The sequence below is a fragment of the Nicotiana tabacum genome, chromosome 10, assembly GCF_000715075.1.
Source record: "Nicotiana tabacum cultivar K326 chromosome 10, ASM71507v2, whole genome shotgun sequence".
NCBI classification, from domain to species: domain Eukaryota; kingdom Viridiplantae; phylum Streptophyta; class Magnoliopsida; order Solanales; family Solanaceae; genus Nicotiana; species Nicotiana tabacum.
The window spans coordinates 161,010,419-161,022,824 of record NC_134089.1 but is presented as its reverse complement, the minus strand read 5'-3'; the positions used below and the strand labels follow the sequence as shown (position 1 = coordinate 161,022,824).

The window sequence follows — 12,406 nt, the reverse complement described above, 5'->3', positions numbered from 1 at the left end:
TAACACTCAAGTTAAACAACTAAGCATAGTCATCATATTAACTCAACATATGCAAAGTAATCATAGGAGTCAACAAATGAACTTAAGCGTCAAAAGAAAGTCACATATATTCTCAAGGCTTGTGGGCACATAAAACATGAAGAAGATACTCAATTCAAATATTACAGCTCTAAGTCCCGGTATAAAACATGTCAAAAATTATTGATACTCAAGTTCTTCCATTCCATTATCAATTCTACAGAAGAAATAAAAAGGAAAATCTTTTTGTATTTTTCTTTAGACTTTAATCCATCAAGAAAACTGTCAAAGAAGTCCATCTTCGGAAAAAGTCCAAAACTTTTATGAAAATCTACCTAAAAATAAAATTACTACTTGTTTGAAAGAGTTATCCCTTGAAAAAGAATCGTGGCCATAAAAAAATCAATGGGGATTATTTCTATCTAATTTTTTTAACATACATAAATATAACACAAGAAATTATCCCGACAGTCTTCTCCGACCCCATAATTAAAAATTTGTATTATCCCTAATGCACACCATAAATATCAGGAGGGTAAAAGAAATTCCCTGGTAGGCCAAAAGTCGAAGCATTAGCAACTCATATGGTACTCAGGCTTCTCCCAAACATTGATCTTTTATGCGGGCACTCCACTTAGTTCCAGCCGTCTTGCTTTCTTTTTCTTCTTTCCAAAGGCTTGATTCTCATGCTCCTAAAAAATAAAAAATGATACTACAAAAATAACACAAAAAATAATAATTAAAAAAACTAAACATAAAAGAAAATAGTAAAATTGGGTTGCCTCCCAACAAGCGCCCGATTTAACGTCGCGACACGACGCGAATCACTTTTTGCCTCCACCTCGAGCTTATGAATTGAACCCCCAAGTTTTGCTTCGATCTTATGATTAAGCTCTTGGGGCGATACAAATTCTTGCGAGCTAAAAATTAAATAAATTCTTATGCACTTTTTGGCTCTCGACCGAGGAGTGTCACCTTGCATAGACGACCTTAAAATTTTCAAAATATAAGGATCATCTACCTTTTTTCTTGACCCCTCTTTATGCTCATGTGGATTAATTTTCATTTCACCATCAGAACACAAGGTAGATAAGTGTTTGGAATGAGGTCCAACGCGCTCAAATACATGAACTTCAATATTTTCGACACCCTCAACACCAATCACATTATAGTCAACTAAATATGTATCATCAATGTCCTTGGTTGATACTAGTATCTCTTCTACAACATCGACATCCTCAAATTCTAGTTTGATAGATTGTTGGTGTTCTACTATGGACCCTTCTATTGACACCTCAATTTCTGTCTCTAATGCATACTGCTCATGGCTACTATTCATAATATTATCTTGTTGAGCATGTAAAGCCTCAAACAATTGCCTCACTTGTACCTCCAGGTTAAGAATAGTTGCCTCTTGCCTTTGGATAGTATCCCATTGTATTTGGTTAGTATCCCCTAGCCTTTGTATTTGTAGTTGTTTCTCATTACTTCGTTCCATGAGGTACTTTAACATATCTTTGATCTCCTTCAGGTCAGCTTTCCTGAGTTATTTGTTCCTATCAGAAAAAAGTAGAACCATCATAGTAAGGAGTTGGGGGAGGATACGACATATAAGCACAACCATGAAAGTGACCATCTTGACCACCACACATATCACATACATTTCACACAATAGATTGAGTTGGTATACATAACTCGCTCTCGGAAATATTTTGATAATTTTGCCATGAGTGATTTCCTCCACAATATACATAAGGAGGATCAAAAGTAAAATTACCAATATCAATACTCTCATAATTCCAAGATGTCATGTTTCTAAAATCAACAAGCAGAACAAAAATTAAAAAAAATCAAATACAAAAAAAATAGAAATAAAAGTTCAAACTTGAAACCTAGCAATATGTACACCTACAGCTACACCGTTAGTTCCCCGATAACGGCGCCAAAATTTAATCACGTCCAACTCTAGTCCTAAAAAGGACAAGCGATCGCTGCAAATATAATCCAGTCTAAAAGCCTGGAGTTGAATCCCATAGAGAACTAAGACTTAACTACAACTGTTCAATATCACTAATAAGGCAAGCTCGAATAGTTTCTAAGTTATGCATATTAAGATTCTTATCACTAACTAATTAACTAGAAAATTAAAATAATGAATTAATAACTAAAGATATTAAGGTTTGGAGACTAAATTAAGGAGGTCTAGAGTTATGATTTTCCCAATTATCGGAATCTTTCTCGCTATGTCTTCTATAATTTCGCCTAAGTATTCTCTACCGATTGTGAGTACTTTGGGTGTTGTAGCTCTCTCTCGATCAACTACCACAATTTACTAAACGTATTTTCTCAAACTACGCTAGCTGACACCAATTCACCGCTCTACGACCGCACCAAGGTTTTGTTATCTCTAATCTCGTCTTTAAATCCTCCGTAATGATCTCTCACATACGTTAGGAGTGATGTTGTTCAACAACTACCTAAATGCGCTCTCTCTCTCTCTAGCAATATACACACTAAATAGGCACAGTCAATTGATGGCCATTCAATCAACAATAATAAATACGTAGTTGAACAAGTAGAGAAATCTGACGGCTCAATTATAAAAGAGCGTAATAAGAGTTATCATCCTACAAAAGGTTCCATCAAAACCGTAGATAACAAATTAGTTATTCATAATAGTATACAAAACTACAATACTAGAATTCATAACCAATAATGAAAATAGGAAGAAGAAAGTGAAAAACTTGTAGAAGAATTTTCCACCTGCTCCTAGTGTATTCTTGCCTCATTTGGTCGATAATCCTCTCTAAAAACGTCCCCTTTTCATCTCCAAAAACGTCTTTCCTTAAGGTCGTCTTCCCCTTTCAAAAGTGAGTTTAAGGACTATTTATATGGGATATTTTTAGCATGGGGCAAAATAATACAAGCCAACTTTGGAAAAGACTTTTCAGGTTAGCTCGTTCACTCTCTCGTTCGCACGCGAGTGTGAACGAGTGAAGTACTTCTCTTTTTCTTTGCCTCCATTTATCACTAACGCTTGACTCTCAACATGTTTTACGATAACACTAATCACATTTTTCAGTAAAAAGCATGCTCTAAAATGTTAAAATTAAATTAAGATTAATTAGTAATCATAAGTCGTTAATCTTTTAGTATTTGCCATTAATTAATTCATGTATAACTAGTTTTCGTACTCAAAATAATATAAGAATAAATAAATTTTGTAGTTTCTCATTAAAGTAGGTTTTTGCGCAATTATAAATAAAAATATTTCTTGTGGTGAGGGTGGCTGAGTGTCACGACCCAAATTCCACTAAGGGTCGTGATGGCACCGGACACCATTGTCAGGCAAGCCAACAACAAATAACTAGTAACTTCTCGTTTTAAATATTTCTGAAATTACTTCTTTTATACGTTTAAACAATATATAATAAATTTCACTGAATAAATAATGAAACATTTAACAATTTTAAATTTCTGAATAAACCCATAGACATCCCAGAACCCGGTGTCACAAGTGCATGAGCATTTACTAGGGAATGAAATAAAATACAGTAACTATCCCGTATACAAAGTGGACAGAAATACATATACAATACAATACTTTGAAGGAAACTCTGCTGGTTGCAGGTCGTCTCGATAAGTGCAGCTCACCTAAGTCTCCATATCAACCATGTCGCTATGCCACTAAGCCACTAGTCACACATAAACATGTGCAACGAAAATGCACAACAAGTGTAGTATGAGTACGAAAACAACGTGTACTCAGTAAGTATCCCGTCTAATCTCGAAGAAGTAGAAATGAGAGGTCGACTACGACACTTACTAGTGGTCCAATAATGTTATATCAATAATATATTAAATCGTGGATTTTTTATAAACATGATTGTAATTCAATAGAATGAAGCAAGTAAACAATTCTTTCTTTTATAGGAAATTTCCAAATTCCTTTTCGTCATTTATAAATTTATTCTCATGTCGGGAAGGAACAACATCACTTCAATAAATTTCAAGGCAAGCAATACAAGCATGCGCAAATCATGTCGAGGATGTACGACCCGATCCAACAATATTTAAATTGTGCACTGCCAGAGGGTAGAATGACACGAATCATAGATGCATCTATTTAATATACCGAGGTGTTCAGCCCGTTCCACAATAGATAAACACATTCAAACAATCAATTCAATAATTCATCAAGGAGCAAATATTCAAGAAAAGGCAAGTTTCTCTTTTAAAAGTCAAAAAATAAAACCTAGCCTTTTTCTTTAGAAATTCATTTACACGTTCGATATGTTTTAAGCATTTTAAGTTTGTCAACAAGGTTGCAAGTATTTCAAAAAAACATGCTTTTGGGCCCTAAACTACCCGGACTTAAGCATAATAGTAGCTACACACGGACTCTCGTCACCTCGTGCGTATGTAGCCCCCGCAAATAGGAGCACATAACCAATTAACTCACCTATGGGGATAATTCCCTCTTATAAGGTTAGAAAGGAGACTCACCTCGCTCCGAAGATCCATAACCGACATTCCACGCCCTTCCGAAGACTCGAATCGATGCACAATGCTCCAAAACTAGCTAATAATTATACAAATCTATTAATATATGTTCAATTACTCATTACAACCCAATTTATAACAATTCCTAATCTCGATCGAAAAGTTGACAAAATTGCCCTCGGGCCGACGTGTCCGGATTCCAAAATTTTTCGAAGATAAAGTTTACCCATGAACTTACGAACTCAAATATATGATTTTCTCTTAATTTCATGTCCAAAATTATGGTCAAAATTCAAGAATACCAAATTTCTAGGTCTTCCTCAAAACCCCCAAATTTTCACTAATTTTCATGTTAAAATCCATACATAATCAATGTATTTAACTCCTATTAAGTACGGATAACTTACCTTGCCATTGAATGATGAAACCCCCTCTTGAAATCCTCCAAGAATCGCCAAGCCAAGAGAAAAATGAAAGAAATGGGCCAAACCCGTCTTAAAACAAGTCACTGTTCACCACTGCCCTTCTTCGCGAACGCGGAAATGCCCTCGCGTTCGCGAAGCACAACCTGCTTCGGCCCCAAAATTTCTTCATCGTGTTCATGACCCGACGCTCGCGTTCATAAAGGCCAAATCTAGCAGCCTCCCACTTTCCTCTTCGCGAACGTGGGACTCCCTTCGCGTTCGCGAAGAAGGAAACCAGTTACCAGTAATCAGCAACAACTTTTTATCCAAATTCGATCCGAAACCACTCCAAAACACACCCGAGGCCCCCGGGACCCCGTCCAATCACACAAACCAGTCCCATAACTTAACACGGACCTGCTCACGGCCTCAAATCACATCAAACAACATCGAAATCATGAATCACCCTCCAATTCAAGCTTAATGAACTTTAGAATTTCAAACATCTACATTCGATGTTCGAAACCTATCAAATCACGTCCGATTGACCTCAAATTTTGCACACAAGTCATATTTGATATTACGGACCTATTCCAACTTCCAAAATTGGAATTCGACCCCAATATCAAAAAGTCAACTCTCGGTCAAACTTCCCAAAACCCTTCAAATTTCGATCTTTAGCCAAATGACTCCAAAATGACCTACGAACCTCCGAATTCACTTCTGATCAATCTCCCAATACCAGAATCATCATACGAACCTACTGGAACCTTCAGATCCCGATTCCAAGGTCATTTACTTTGAAATCCAATCTTAGTCAATTCTTTCAACTTAAAGCTTCCTAAATGAGATTTTCCTTTCCAAGTCAACTCCGAATTTCCCAGAATTCAATTCCGACCATGCGTATAAGTCATAATACCTGAAGTGAAGCTGCTCATAGCCTCAAACTGCTGAATAACGTGCTAGAGCTCAAAACGACCGGTCGGATCGTTACACTGAGAGTCAAGTGAACCAAAGAGTCTCATACTTGAGAAATTTCCTAGAAAATTTATTAATGTATCACAAAATATACATATTTGTTATGTTACTACTATATATAAATGGGAAGGGGTGTACGACCACTGCAAAGGACAGTTGTACAAAAAGTTATATTGATTGTACTGTAAAATGTGGACTTCTCCTAATTAAGGCTATAACCACGTGTATTGCTTCTTAACACGTGTACTTTCAATTGTTGCTCTTCTTTCCGGGTCTTCTCCTTTCCCTTTAATTCTCAAACGATAGGTTGCTCAATTTCTCATCTCTACGACTGCTTTTTCTCTGTCTTTTATTTTTTGCTTCTCGAATACCGGGCATTTCTTCCTATTTCCTCGCATTTTAGCACCCACTAATGAATGATTCTGTTGTATTTGCCATCTTGGAGGTTTGTTTCGGTGGATCAACTCTTGCAAGTCTTTGTCATCTAAAATACCATTTTTTGAGAAATTGTGTTCTTAGATCTTTACAATGATATTCATCTTGGCAAGGGTTACAAAAGAGATTGTGGATTTAAGATGAATTAGTTCAGGTAATGTTTTCTTCATTTTTTTTGTTTAATGTGCTGAGTTTATGGCTAATATGTTACTTTTCTAATTTTTTGGATTGTTATTGTAGAATTTCATATATGCATGTAATGATTTCATTTGATTTATTATATATATATATAATCCCTAACTTTTTGTGGGTTTTCTTTACATTTCTCTTTTAAATCCGCTTGTAATATTAGTGATGCCCATAAAGTACTTGATAATAGATACAAAAGAAAGCAAGTTATGTTTTTTGCATTATTATTATTATTATTATTATTATTATTATTATTATTATTATTATTTTATTGTAAGTTTGAAACGGTGAAATTATTCCCATATTATCTTTATGTTTATAGGTAATGGAGAATTTTTTTGATATTTCTTTATGTTATCTTTGTTCTATATTTTGATGAGTTTGTTAAAAATTAGTAGTTCATATGGATTAGTGCTTTTGTGTGTTTGAATCAAACTTTTGTGTTTAGATTTTAAAGATCACAATTTTAAAATTTGGGTTCAACTGTATGGTTTGCTGTTTGCGTGTTAGAGCTTATGATTGTTTACTGTCAAAGAGAATTTGCTACCTTTCTCTTTATACACAATATATATCTCTATGATATATTCACTGCATGAAGTGCAACACTTAATTTTCGGGGGCACAATTAGTAAATATATTATGTATTTATTATACTTAATTAGTAAATCTATTATGTGTTATATATTATACTGAAGGATGTTTCATGTCATAGCCTAAAACACTACTCTTTCTGGTGGTGTTTAGTTCTATTATTCTTTATTGATCTATTAGTGCATATTGCAAAACTAAAATCATTGTTCATCAACTTAGATCTAAAAAGAAGAAAAAGGCCAAATCTTTTGTTTAATCGCAAGAAAAAGCAACATAGATGTCGTTGTTACATTTTCAAATAGGAGGTTGGTTAAAGAAACCAACAGATGGATTAATTTCCACAAATTATAATGGAAGTTCTCCTGAAATAATTGGAATTGAATTGATCAACATGAATATCATGATACAATAGCAGCTTTCTCAGATTACTTATTATTTTTCTATTCATGTAAAAAGTTTGTAATATTGCAAAAGAGTTTCTTTCTCAGATTATTTAAAGCTCAGCTTTATCTCTTAAAGGTCTATCATCTTATTACTTTGCTCTAGAAGCTATATTCATCTTTATATCTTATGATTTCGTATTTTTCTTTATCTTAGTCTTTGCCGAACTTTTGTTCCTATTTTAAGTTTTTTCGTTTATATGAATTTAGTAGAATTGGTATTGTTCAAATGTCTCCAAACAGAATGAGAAACCTATATTTTGATCACAATTTTTTTCTCGCTTTTGATGGTTGTAACTAGGCATTATATGGAGAAGACTGCACTGCTTGCTCTTTGATGTCAACTACTTGACATCTTTGACTAAGGTCTTATAATTCTACTCATTCTGGGGGGAAATTACTCAGTCAACCCAAGCAAGGTAGCAACATTCTAATTCTCCAAAATTATATGGTAATTCATCAACTATATTATTTAGTTGTTATGATATTACTTATGTTGAGTTTATGGATCTTTATTTTGATAATATTGGATTCCATTTGATACCAACTGCTTATATGTATGTAACAAAAGCTTTGAATATGGACAGTTTGATAAGGCTAGCTTATTCATGGGAATGTCCAGTAGAGCCCTGTACTGTTGTCTTGAACTATGTACAATAATTAATCTTTTTTTTTCATATTCGACCAAAATTTATAACACAACTGAATCATGCGAAGAACATTTCACAAAATTTGATTGAAGCAGGGTTTGGTTTAAGGTACATAAGCACATAGAAGAGAGAATCTATTTTGCCCTCATTAGAATGCACATTGGTGCTGAAAGAATATGTATGATATGACCTTACCTAGATCTTGCAATTATTATCTAATATTGTGTTCATTCTTGGGGTTGAATATTTACAAATTCATCCTCCTGAAAATTGTCCACTGTACGAAGGTATTGGAGGCTCTAAGATTTTAGACATGAGGCAAGTAAGTGATATTTGTATGTGATGTAAACTAGATAAATGAGTTACCAACAGTTAATTGACTTGATTTATAAATGACTTGAATGACAAAATATTGAACTAGAATAGAATGCATGGCACTCTTTTCTTAATCTTATTTTTTAAGTCATTTGATGTCTCCATGTGTTATATGTCTGAAACGACTAAATAATGTTTTACTGTGTTTTTCTTTTGACTGATGTTCTAAAATACACACTTATTTATCAGTCATGAATTTGATACATTATGTACTTATACTAGATAGTAGCGATTAACAATATTTATGAGTTGGCTCAAGCATACTTTCATTGTTATGTCTGTACTATGTAAAATTATTTCAAGGCCAGTTCGCTTGTTGTTTTTCTTTGTTATTTTGTTTAGTTTAGTGAAATATGGTCATTGCCTATAGTGGATGTAACTTGGAATCTAAAAGTACAATTGGCTTAATACTGATTGTGAAGAAACAGATATCGAGTTTAGCTCTCTTTTTTTTCTTTTTCGAAGTATAGAGGCTAAGTATGCATATACTACACATTGTAAGAAGGTTGTCCTTTCTTGAATATCAACAAATATGCCAACTTTGACGTCAAAGTTCTCTATATAAGCTGGACAAAATTGTCATTTTTTTGGATTTCTAATGTAGGTTAATAAAGAGGAACGCGAAGGAGAAATGATTTTCAGATTTACTGTATCTTGATTCAATCAGTAAGTGATATATGAAAAAGGTCTCTTTATTACATCCCTTAACAAGGAAAGACTCTAACATCCAGCGAAACTATCACAAGCACTCCATGCCTAACAATCATTAAAGCCTTATCACTATAATTACCTTTCTTTGAGATTAAGACAGACCAAGAGATTTTTATATAAAGTGGAAAAAGATTCATGCTTAAAATGCGCGCTTTTTCTTTGAAGAGTATAAGATATTCATGAGGTTTAAGCACACAGAGATAGTGATTGTAATTTTTTTGATTTCTTCTGTTTCTATTAGTTTTTTTGTAGTAGCTGTTGTAGATTTATAATGCTGCAATAAATATAAGTAATGCATGACATATTATTTAACGTTTCTGTAGATCCTTTAGTCTGTCAGACTATGATTACCCAAAAGGTCATTACTTATTTTAGAAATATATTTAGTATTTTGAGGCCTAAAGACCTCCATTTTACCTCACCTTGATTTGCGCGTGTGGTCCGGACCTATATCCAGAAAGCCTTTTATGTGAAAAGATGAGAAATATAAATTTCTAGAATTAAAAATTTGATTTTGGTTGACTTGGTCAATATTTTGAGCAAACGGACCCGGATTCATATTCCTACGATCCCGGGAGGTCCGCAGTAATATACGGGACTTGGGCGTATGCCCGAAAATGAATTCTGAGGTCCCAAGCCTTAGAAATTAATTTTTGAAAGAAATTATTTTGCTGAATTATCTAAGAAATGAAGAAAAGAATTAATGTTTGAAACCATTGGTATCGGGCCCGTATTTTGGTTCCGGAGCCCGATACAAATTTCTAATATTATTTAAAATATAACTATGAAACTTGGTGAAAAATGGAGTTTATTTGACATGAGTTAGACTTCCGGTTGAAGAGTTATGAACTTTGAGTGTTCTTGATGAAAATGTTGAGTTTTGAGGTTTAATTCATAGTTTTACATGTTATTTTGATGATGTGATCGCACGAGTAGGTCCATATGATATTTTTGAGTTAGTGTACACATTTGGTTTGAAGTCCCGAGGGTTCGAGTGAGTTTCGGGTAGGTTCCGGTATGTTTTAGGTTTAAAACATAGCTGCTGCAGGTTCAGAGAAGTTGCAAATCTTTGAACCCGCCAGTGTGATCCGTAATGATTTTGTGCTACCGCGGAGGGGCCTTTGCGACCACATTCGATTTTGTGCCGTCCACGGTGAGGAAGAATCCGCAGGTTCACTGGTCTGACTTCGGAAGCCTATATCTTTTGATCTACAAGGAAATTTGAGATGATTCAAAAACGAAAGTTGTAGCCCTTCATGTCTGGTTTCCAGGGTTTCATCCCAGAATCTAGGGTTTTCATGGTGGAATTGGGTTTTGGGTAAAACCTAAGAATATTAAAATTTGGGGATTTAGACCTCAAAGGTCGGATTCCAAAACCAATTATATATCCGGGCTCAGAGGTGAATGGGTAATCGGGTTTTGGTCCGAATTTCGGGTTTGGACCAAGCGGACCCGGGGTCGATTTTTGACTTTTTGGGAAAAACCTTAAAAAACATATTTTCATGCATTAGAATTGATTCATTTAGCAATTATTAATATAATTAAGTAATTTGTGGCTAGATACGAGCGAGTTGGTGGTGGAATCAAGAGGTAAAGCAATAGTTGAAGCTTAAATTGTGTTTGTTGCATCGAGGTAAGTGTTTGGTCTAACCTTAGCTTGCGGGATTAGAAGTTGTGTCTTATCTGCTATGTGCTAACTGTGGAGTATGACGTATAGGCATGGTGACAAGTATCTATACGTCGGTGTCAAGCATGCCCGTGAGTCTTATATTGTAATCGTTATGACTCCGTTGTGGTTTATTGTGCTTCGTGTGAGGATTATCATTATTGTTCCCTTGCCGGGATGTTGTTATGATATTATTGTTCCTTTGTCGGGATGTTTGTTGTGATATTATTGTTCCCTTGCTAGGATGTTGTTATTATGCGATTCTTCCCTTACCGAGATTCTTTTATGATTGGTGTTGATATATGAAATGGGAGCGACTTGAACGCCCGCAACGGAAATATATGAAATGGGAGCGGGTTGCACGCCTGCAACGGAAGTTATATGAAATGGGAGCGAGTTTCATGCCTACAACAGTAATATATAAAATGGGAGCGGGTTGCACGCTTGCAATGGTAGTATATGAAATGGGAGCGGGTTGCACGCCTGCAACAATACAATATGAAATGGGAGTGGGTTGCAAGCCTGCAACGGTACAATATGAAATGAGATCGGGTTGCACGTCTGCAACGGTATTACATGTGTACTTGTTCTTCTTATTTCCTTATCTCTGCTGGTAATTGATTTATGGTATTCCTTACATTTCTCTACTATTATTCTATTGTTATCTGTTACTCCCCGCAGCATGTTTCCCCCGCCCAACTTTAGTTATAATTATCTGCTTCTATTTCCGTTGTATATGATTTAACTGCACAGGTTTATTTGCTAGTCTGGTCCTAGCCTCGTCACTACTTCGTCGAGGTTAGGCTAGGCACTTACCAACACATGGGGTGAGTTGTGCTGATACTATACTCTGCACTCTTAGTGCAGATCCCAGTGCTGTAGATTTCAAACCGCAATGAGATTGCTGTTTCTTATTCATCAGGAGACCCGAGGTAGTCTTGCAGGCATCCGCAGGCCTTGGCGTCTCCTTCTATCTACTATTACTGTTTCTTTCATGTATTTCCAGAGACAGTGTTGTATTTATTTATTTCAGACCTTTATTTGTAGTACTCCTAGACAGTCTGTGAAGTTGTGACACCAGTCTTGGGTAGATTTGTTATGGATTGGTATTAGCAGTATTATTAAATCTTTATAATGCAGTCTTCTACTTATTTAATCCTGTTGTTATCTAATTGTTGGCTCTTAATTGTTATCGAATTAAAAATGGAAACAAGTTAAATAATTCAGTTAGTTGGCTTGCCGAACTTTCACTAGTAGGCGCAATTACGACTCTCGAGGGTGGGAAAACCGGGTCGTGACAAGTTGGTATCAAAGCTCTAGGTTACATATGTCTCACAATTCACAGACAAGCTTAGTAGAGTCTAAGGGATCGGTACATAGACGTTTGTATTTATCTCCCAGAGGCTACAGAGTTAGGAAAAACTTCACATCTATTCTTTCATGTCG

At 35.1% G+C, this 12,406-nt stretch overlaps 1 long non-coding RNA gene across 2 annotated transcripts; it reads left to right on the top strand.

Moving 5' to 3' along the window:
• Positions 1–6,076: 6,076 nt before the first annotated feature.
• On the top strand, positions 6,077–12,092 carry LOC107783215 (uncharacterized). 2 transcript variants are annotated; one of them, XR_012695853.1, is made up of 3 exons: positions 6,140–6,492; positions 7,860–9,249; positions 11,204–12,092. It is a non-coding gene; the product is annotated as an uncharacterized LOC107783215 (long non-coding RNA). The 2 variants fall into 2 exon arrangements; XR_001647415.2 differs by having other exon boundaries at positions 6,077–6,492; positions 7,860–12,092.
• The last annotated feature ends 314 nt before the right edge of the window (positions 12,093–12,406 follow it).